Here is an 8,075-nt window from a genome sequence, read left to right as displayed (position 1 = left end):
TTATCGATTTGAGCAATGTGGCTTGAACCCTTGCACACCCCACCATACTCATCATGTTGTCTTGTTTAGGTGTAGGCATGGATATAGGGGGAGTATCGTTCTGTCAATCAACTCTTTCACATTCGCTATTTTTGATGGTACTTGTGCTTCAAAGACGAGTTTTGGTCATGGGCCCAAGGATAATTCTTCGCGATGCCATACCAATGGACTCAAACATAGGTGGCTCCGTCCACGACCCTCTCCCCTTGAGAGGTTTTGGTCCGTTGTTTGGTCCTTGTTTTCTTTTGTTTTCCTTAGCTTGTTTGTGTTTCAAAGGCCATTTTATCTCTCTCTTGCCAATTCTTGCACTTTCTTGGGCTTGCGATACTACCGTGGCGTGCGACGGTACTACCGCTAGAGGTGGATGGCTCCTGTGCTTGCACAACTGCGACCACGGCACGGTACTGCCATCTCCAGCATGACAGTAAATTTTTACTGTTGTTGGAAGAGCAGTACTACCGCCCAGAGTGCGGTGCTACCCCCCGGGCTGTACTACCGTGATGACCTGTGGTATACCGTGCTGTCCTGACCGCGTGGGGGTTAAGCACAGCCAGTGGGAGTTCCAACTCCCCCATACCCATTCATCTCTTCCCCTCATGTCTCGCTCTCCTACCCAAGAACGGCGCCGGAGGACCTCGCTGGAACTCCGTCTCCGGCCACTTTCCTCTAATTTCAACCGGTGGGATCGTTTCGCACCTCGTCCTCTTGCCATGATTCTGGTATCTCCCCTAGTCCTTCTCTCCTTGTCTCTTCATTTCTGCATCCAGGTCTTGGGGTAAATAAGAGTTGGTCTTGTGTTTTTTTGGCTAAATCTTTGCAAGAGGAGATAGTTGGAGAGTGCTTGTGCAGTAGATATGTTATTTGGTGTGATACAACAACATAGTTTTGATCAACGGTAGTACCGATTTCTCTTTACGGATGTTCTTAGGTCCGTTTTTGCAAGATCCGCCCTGTGAGGTACTACCGCTCCTCCTGGAGCGGTACTACAGTCGGTGCGCGGATGTAAAATTTTACTTCCGCTCTGAGCGCGGCACTACCGTGCCTAGCGGTACTACCGCTTGGCTCTGTGCTACTACCGCGGTCAAAGCAGTAGTAAAACTTTAATTCCGCGTCCAGTTAAAGTACTACATCTTGAGTTAAAATTATTTTGTTTTGTCACATTCAATCTCATTTCTAGTTGTTTCGTCTATTGGCCTTGGTCTTTGCAATAATCCTTCTTGCTCTTCTCGTGTGTTTGCATTGTGTGTCATAGGTGGTGGCTCCGGTTCCGTTGCAAGGCGCTCCAATCCCAGCCGTGATACGAGCTCAAAGCATCTTCGCAACCAAGAAGCTCCTGAGGGGTCCAATGCCCCAACACGCCACTTCAAGACAACATCCACCAAGATCAAGGAGCCAGTTGTCAGCTTGGATGATATGCCTCTAGCAGACTTTCAGGTTCGAAGGAGGCTCAACCCCTACATCAAGCCTCAGGAACAACTAAGGGGCAATGACTTGTTTTGGACCAAGCAACAAAACCTCATCTACCTAGATGTGATCAAGGCCAAGCAGAACATCTACGTACCCATTCAGTGGATTGACATGGAGCATCTGAGGAAGAACCAGGCATATTTTGGTGAGCCTCTCGATTTGGTGGAGCAGTTTGGTATTGAGGAGATCATCACGTTCCGCCTTGACTATGACCCGGAGATTGTGGCTCGGTTTTTTGCTTCTGTCCATTTCCACTCGGATGTGAAGCAGAGCATGACTTGGATGACAAATGGAAAGAAGATGTCTGCTGAGTGGAAGGAGTTCATGGATCTGTTGCACATTCGTGATGAGGGGCTAGATGTGCCCGTTGGTATCCGCCTGCATGCCAACCCAGGGTCTGCTTCCAAGAACAAGCTTCAACCATACCTAGTAGAGAAGACTTTACCCAATGGCAAGAAGTCCTATGTGTTGAACCCGTTTCTCGACATCATGGACCGGATATTTCGCAACTCTCTTTTTCCTCGCATGTGCGACAAGGACAAGGTGCATTCCTATTTTGTGGACATGATGCTTATTTGTGAGGAAGCGTGTCTTCAACAACCTGGACCACTTGATGTCTCTCACATCATGTGGTGTGAGCTTCAGTCTGCTGTGTTCCATCGCAAGGTCCCCATCTATGGACCCTATTTGCACCTCTTGATTCAAAAGACTTGGGAGAAGCTCTTTCCGGGTGAGGAGTTTTATGCTCCCAACTGGTTTCGCCATGAGCCCATTAAGCTGCGTCAGAAGAACAAGTTGGCTAACACCACTACCCGGGCTGAAGCAGAGGCTGCTCGCATGGATGTTGATGAAGATGAGATTGCAGAGGAGGAGGAGGAGGACGGTTCTGAGTATGACCCACCCTTTGATGAGCCATCTTGGGCTTCAAAGCTCAAGGACAGGGTGAAGACTCTATTCTGCATGCAGGCCAAGGGGCAGTACCAGACTCACGTTGCTTAGAAGGATAGTCGCTAGCGCGACAAGCGGATTTTGAGGAAGCTTGGCGAGCATGTCTTGAGTGGGTCTGAGAACACCATCACACCTGAGGCTGCTTGGATGAAGAAGGGCTATCAGTGGGTTGAGTCAGATGAGGAGACCATTCCCACTGCTTCCGATGAGGAGATTGTTGGGTGATAACTACAGTGGGAGCTACCACATGTGTCTTAGGTGTCCTCTCCGCCCTTTTGGTGTCTTGATGTCAAAGGGGGAGAGAGTGTAGGATTTGTGAGTTCTTTGCTTTGTCTCCTTGCTTTTGTTGGACCTTCGTCGTTGCTTTGGTTTGTGTTATTTGCGTGTGAGTCCAGAGACGTATTATATCATATGGTGTGAGACATATGCCTTCACTCTTGTCCTTTTATTATCAAGTATGATTACTAGCTTGTGAGTTTATCTTGTCTTGTGCCCTCATTATCATGCTCACTTGCTATACCTTGCTTTCCTGCTTAGTGTCTCTTATCTTGTTGAAAGGATTGCCTTGTCTATAAAATATAGGGGGAGTGTTGATCCTAGTGTGTGTGTGTGTTTTGCACTCCAAAGCATATCTATAGAATGCACACATCTAGGGGGAGCCTGTCTATATTTTATAGATTTTGGGTTTGCTTATGCTCTTTATATATCTCTATGTGCAAATCCCATATTGTCATCAATCCACCAAAAAGGAGGAGATTGTAAGGGCATATTTCTGCCTAAGTGGTTTTGGTGATTGATGACCATGCATTTGCAGACTAATTGTGTGCATTGAGCATTTGAGATACCTCATGTCTAGGCACAAGACGATTCGGTGCCCCTCGGAGCCTATCGAACACGGCTGTTCTCTATGTTTCTTTTTGGTGGATTTGAGTCGTAGGAAAGCCGTACTATTAAGAGGGGGTCCGCTTCGGAAAGGTTAAGGTGGAACCGACATGTACACATCTGTTCCTTTGCACCACCTTTCCTTCGCTTCGATGGAGCACCGTCCGTTTATCCATGTGTTTGCATTTTGAAGGCTGCCAATTGCTTAAGCTTCTGTGGCGTGCGGTAGTACTGCTCAAGTGAGCGGTAATACCGCTGGGGCCAGCGGTAGTACCGCTCATGGTGAGTAGTAGTATAGTTGCCTCCAGCCCTGAAGCTAATATATGTGGTAGTAGGCGTGGATGTAATTATTTACATCCGCCCTTACGCGGTAGTACCGCAATGGCTGTCCGGTAGTATCATGCCAGATTTTTTCACAGTTCCAACCTCAGCGGAAGTTGTTACGGAAGTAATTTATTACTTCCGTGCATTTTCAGTGCCAGTTGATACCTACCTTATGGTAGTACCATAGGGGCACGCGGTAGTGCCGCTCCGGCGGTTCTACGCTTGTTGCCCTATGCAACATGCCCTCACCTGGTCAGTACCACACAAGCGATAGTACCGCACTATGCAGCAGTAGTACCGCAACACTATGCGGTAGTACCACAGCCTTGTGCGGTAGTACCGCACCATGCGGGCTAAGAAAGGGGATAACTGTTGGATCTTTTCCCCCACTATATAAAGGGGTCTTCTTCCCCAAGAAGACCACCTCTTCCCTCCCCAAGCTCCATTGTTGCTCAAAGCTCCATTTTCGCCCGATCTCTCTCCCTAGCCAATCAAACTTGTTGATTTTCTAGGGATTGGTTGAGAAGGCCCCGATCTACACTTCCACCAAGATAAATTTGATTTCCCCCACTAATCCCTTGCGGATCTTGTTACTCTTGGGTGTTTGAGCACCCTAGACGGCTGAGGTCACCTCGGAGCCATATTCCATTATGGTGAAGCTTTGTGGTGTCGTTGGGATCCTCCAATTAAGTTGTGAAGATAGCCCCAACCTTGTTTGTAAAGGTTTGGTCGCCGCCTTCAAGGGCACCAATAGTGGAATCACGACATCTCGCATTGTGTGAGGGTGTGAGGAGAATACAGTGGCCCTAGTGGCTTCTTGGGGAGCATTGAGCCTCCACACCGCTCCAACGGAGACGTACTTCCTCTCAAAGGGAAGGAACTTAGATAACACATCCTCGTCTCCACCGGCTCTGCTCTTGGTTATCTCTTACCTTTACTTGTGCAAGCTTTTATTGTGTTGTATGCCTTGCTTGCTTGTGTGCTTCTTATTGTTGCATCATATAGGTTACTCACCTAGTTGCACATCTAGACAAACTACTTTGATTCTAAGTTTAATTTGGTAAGGAAAATCTAAAAGTTGCTAGTTGCCTATTCACCCCCCTCTAGTCAACCATATCGATCCTTTCAGTAGGTTTGTCATTCCTGTCCTCAATCTTTTCCTGGAGATTCTCCACAGTGGTCTGGATCTCTGTGACCTTCACATATAGATCATGGAATTTAGTCTCAATGATCCTCTCAAGACTCTCTTTATTCCGATTCAGGGTGGACAAGCCCTTCTCAATCCTCACAGTAGCCTCAAGCAGATAACTGAGTTGATCTTGCTTGGTCATGAGCATCACAGTTGAAGCATTTTGTGCACTAGCTGCCTTTGCTGGTTTTGCAGCCTTTGCTCTCTCTCTCTCTCTCTCTCTCTCTCTCCTCCTGAGCTTCTGCACTAGTTGGATGAGATGCATCCATGACAATCTCATTGTCCTCAAATTCTGGCCTCAGGGGAAGATGCTCTTTGTCTAGAATATATGTCCCTGTTCCCATCTTGGAGTTGATCAACATCTGTATATGAGGGGTATGTCCACATGATTTCTTCTAGGTCCTATGGAGCAGGTTGATGGAGTGACCACGGATCATGATCTCCTGACTTGGGAAACAGAGTGTGCCTCAAGATGGTGTTGATGGTGGTCGGACCTGACAACAGATATTATATAGACCCAAGCTTGTGAGTCTTCAAGGCATCATCAGGAATAGTCTTGTACATATTTGCCATGGAGTTGTGATCCTTTCTTGGCTTGGCATATACATCAGTGTCATTCTCATCTTCCTTAGGGGCATGATCAACTTGGCCCACTTAGAAATTGTTGATTGATATCTTGTGCCTTCAGTCATCCAGACAATCTTCCTATCTGGGTAGAAATGAGCAGTTGAGTAAAATTGCATTATCATCTCATCATTCCATTTGGTTAACTTCTGACCAACAAACTTGTTCACTTCATGCACCCTAAAGCTCTCATGCACACCTAGGAAGTAGTCCTCATTGTCATCAATATATGTCAAGTCAATCCATCTCATGTCACTGACAATGGACTTCTTGTCCAGCAAGACTGTCTCATAGAAGTCCTGATGTTCCTTGGTGTGGAAACCATAATCAACAACAGTCATTATCCTGGTGGCATAGGGATCGGTCTGTCTCCATAATCTCATACCAGCATCCTTTCTTTCCTTCATGTTTTCAGCAATAGGATGATCATCACTATGATCTGGAATCTTGGGCTTCAGCTTTCTAAGCACATGTGACTCTTCTTCTTCTTGAACTTCAGGCACTGGGGCCTTGTTCTTCTCAGCAGCACATATGTTTCTGGTTGATCTCTTGGCTGCAGAAGGTTTTGGAGCTTGAGCTTGAGTTGGAGGCTTGGGGGCTGTCTTGGGCTTAGATGGAGCAGCACCTGAACTTATAGCATCCCCGATGAGCTTTTGGGTATTTAGTGGAGGTGCAGCAGCCTCTTCCTCCCCCTCTTCTTCCAAGTCTCTCAACATAGATGGTTTGCCAATGACTCTGGCAATTTTCTTCCTAACTCTCTCCTTCCTCTTCTTTCCTCCAGCAGCCTCTTTTCTTCTCTTGGTTCAAGGGTGAACTCCATAGTTTCTTGAGTGGAGGCTCTGGCTTTAGACATAGGCTTCCTCTTGGCAGGAGCTTTCTTCTGCATTCCAGCCTTTGTGGCAGCAGCAGCAGCATACTCCTTCTTCAGTACCTTTTTCTTTGAGGTCACCTCCTCGTCAACAACAAAGTCCTCATCCTCATATTCTGAGGTTCTCTTCTTCCTTTTCCTAGTAGCATCCTTAGGCAAGTTGCTTGGAGTGCTTCTGCTACCTTCATCATAACTGCTGTTGGAGGGACTAGTGCCCTCACTGAGATTCACTTGCTCTTCAGATCTGTTATGACTATCACAACCCTCTGACATCTCTGAAATTGTCCCTGTGAATAGCTGGGTATGGGTAGAGTGTATGAGAACATCACAAAGTACAACTATTTTGCAAAAATATTGAGACAAAACTTAACTTTAGTTTTCTGCAGAAAGCATTTCGGAGCTACCGATTTGACAAGCTCGGTGACACCGAAGCACAATCAGAGTCTAAACATACAATTTCGGTCAGACCAAAATGCATTATGTGACTCCGAGATGCTAGGGTTTCACGGACTATGTGATTTCGGTCACACCGATTATTACGCTTCGGTCAGACCGAGTTGTACTTGTGCAATGGCCTAAGCCAAATCGGTGAGACCAAGATCCTTAGATCGGTCGGTCCGAGATGAGTTTGGTGGAACCTAACCTTAAGTTTTTTTGCATTAAATCTATTCTAATGGATTATTTCGGTGGATAGATTGATCTCATTCGTAGAAAGAAAAGTGGCAATGATCTTTGTGCAAGAATCGGAGTAAGAGAACGCACAAAGAGGTCGAGTTCGTACCCTAACTTGGTGACGAACTCGCTACGGCGACAACGGTGGTGAGATTCCTGTTGACAGTGACAGAGACCAGAGGCAGGAGGCACTAGCGACGACGGCGACGATCCGAAGACCAAGGTGGCGGCAGAGCTGGGAGGCCCAGTCGAGTGGTTAGGAGGAATTTCCAAATTTTCAACCCACGGTATATATACCCAGTCACTATCGGTGTGACCGAGTGGAACAACTCGGTGGCACCGAGATGCAAAACTGCTAGCAGTTACTGCAACTAGGTGTGACCGAATTGTTCTAATCGGTTGCACCGAGATGAAAACCTAGATCAACTTAATAAATTTAGTGAGACCGAGTGGGATGAGTTGGTCCGACCGAGATGCATTAAGAGGTTTTGGAAGTTTAGCCCTGGATGGATCAGTGGCTCCGAGTGCTCCTCACCCGGAGGGTCTGAATTCGACTTGTTCAAACTTTGTGAAGTAGCATGAATAGAGTTTGAGACCAGAAAAGAATAGATAGCTAGAGGGAGTACTTAGGCATTCTTGTCCATCCATTTGGCAAAAAGAAAAGCCAAACAATCAAAGCAACAAATGAATGTCCTCGAATGGAGAAAATTATGCAACCAACATGCTCACACAATAAGATAGCAAATAAAAAATATGGCAAAGCATGCACAAACACTCTAGCATCTATCAAGCAATTGGCGATGACTAGGTCATGTATATATGAGTATATTGACTTAGGAGTCAAATGAGAACATTTGATCATAGGTCATACTCATCATTTAAGCAAAAGTGGGGTTACCAATTTTACATAAAGCATTGTTGTGTTCACACCATTAGTATTGCTTTAGCTCAATTCTTAGAGTAAAGCTCCCCCTAGATGTGATACCCCCCCTTAGAGGGATGAACTAACCTTGGGTTTTGTCGATGATGACTTCAGGTAGGTGTTGAAGATGTGGATGCTCA

Source organism: Triticum aestivum, chromosome 5B, assembly GCF_018294505.1.
Source record: "Triticum aestivum cultivar Chinese Spring chromosome 5B, IWGSC CS RefSeq v2.1, whole genome shotgun sequence".
NCBI lineage: Eukaryota > Viridiplantae > Streptophyta > Magnoliopsida > Poales > Poaceae > Triticum > Triticum aestivum.
Note: the sequence above shows the minus strand (reverse complement) of the source record.